Source organism: Engraulis encrasicolus, chromosome 23, assembly GCF_034702125.1.
Source record: "Engraulis encrasicolus isolate BLACKSEA-1 chromosome 23, IST_EnEncr_1.0, whole genome shotgun sequence".
NCBI classification, from domain to species: Eukaryota; Metazoa; Chordata; class Actinopteri; order Clupeiformes; family Engraulidae; genus Engraulis; species Engraulis encrasicolus.
Genome location: NC_085879.1, coordinates 11607080 through 11607852, shown reverse-complemented (window position 1 = coordinate 11607852; position 773 = coordinate 11607080). Strand labels below are relative to the sequence as shown.

Sequence of the window (773 nt, the reverse complement as noted above, 5' to 3'; positions counted from 1 at the left end):
CATACACAATCGATTTTGAATGAAGCAGGCTTGTAACAACTTTTTTTGGTAGTGGTAGGCTTAGGATATTTAACATACAGAGTGAAAGAAAACGTCGGAATTGTGCCGTTTTACTGTAAGAGGATTTAGCTCCACTCTGTCAAAAACTTACCTAAGTTGCCACCGCAGCAAGTCGTCTTCAGTGAGAACTTCTGCCGATGTCGCCGCTTGGCGCAGTTTCCATTAGTCATGGATCCATGCCTTGCATGTTCTCTATTTAACAACAAAGTAATGAAGGTTAGCTAGTCTAGTAAGTTACATTTCTTTAGTATTGTAACGTCCTCTATTGCCGAAGTCCACGCGTCAACTATTTTCAAGCAGTGCAACCCGCTTACCGAGCACTGAAAAATCTTTTCTCCAAGCACCGTAGAAAAAGTCTATTGGCGACCATGTGATGCCAGACAGTATTAATTACAAAAGTCGGTAACTTGTAGTCTTAAGGTTGCAATGTCGTGGATGTTTCTGCCTAATTACCTTAGCATTACCACCAAGTTCACTAACCATAACATCCATTACACTGGGGCGAAGCCAGCGGTCACCATGGTAACAATATGCAAATGAGTGGGTATCTCCGGCTTCTGTCATGAATTTGATGTTTCCACTGCGTGTGCTTTTTGCATTTTTGCGTGTGCTTTTCTACATGTAGTGTATAACCTACTTTGTTAAGGATAGTGCATATCAGTGTGGTTAACAAATGCTGCCTGTACTCGTTTAGGAAATGTGTCTCAAGGCTG

At 41.8% G+C, this 773-nt stretch overlaps 1 protein-coding gene across 1 annotated transcript in view; it reads right to left on the bottom strand.

The window, feature by feature from the left end:
• The window catches only part of LOC134439461 (putative methyltransferase NSUN7), an 80196-nt gene extending 79631 nt beyond the window's left edge, over window positions 1–565 (bottom strand). Inside the window, exons 1-2 of the mRNA XM_063189350.1 lie at window positions 375–565; window positions 152–252 (exon numbers count right to left, since the gene is read on the bottom strand). The gene's annotated coding sequence lies outside the window, so the exon portion shown is untranslated. The remainder of the gene's footprint in view (window positions 1–151; window positions 253–374) is intronic.
• Window positions 566–773: the final 208 nt, after the last annotated feature.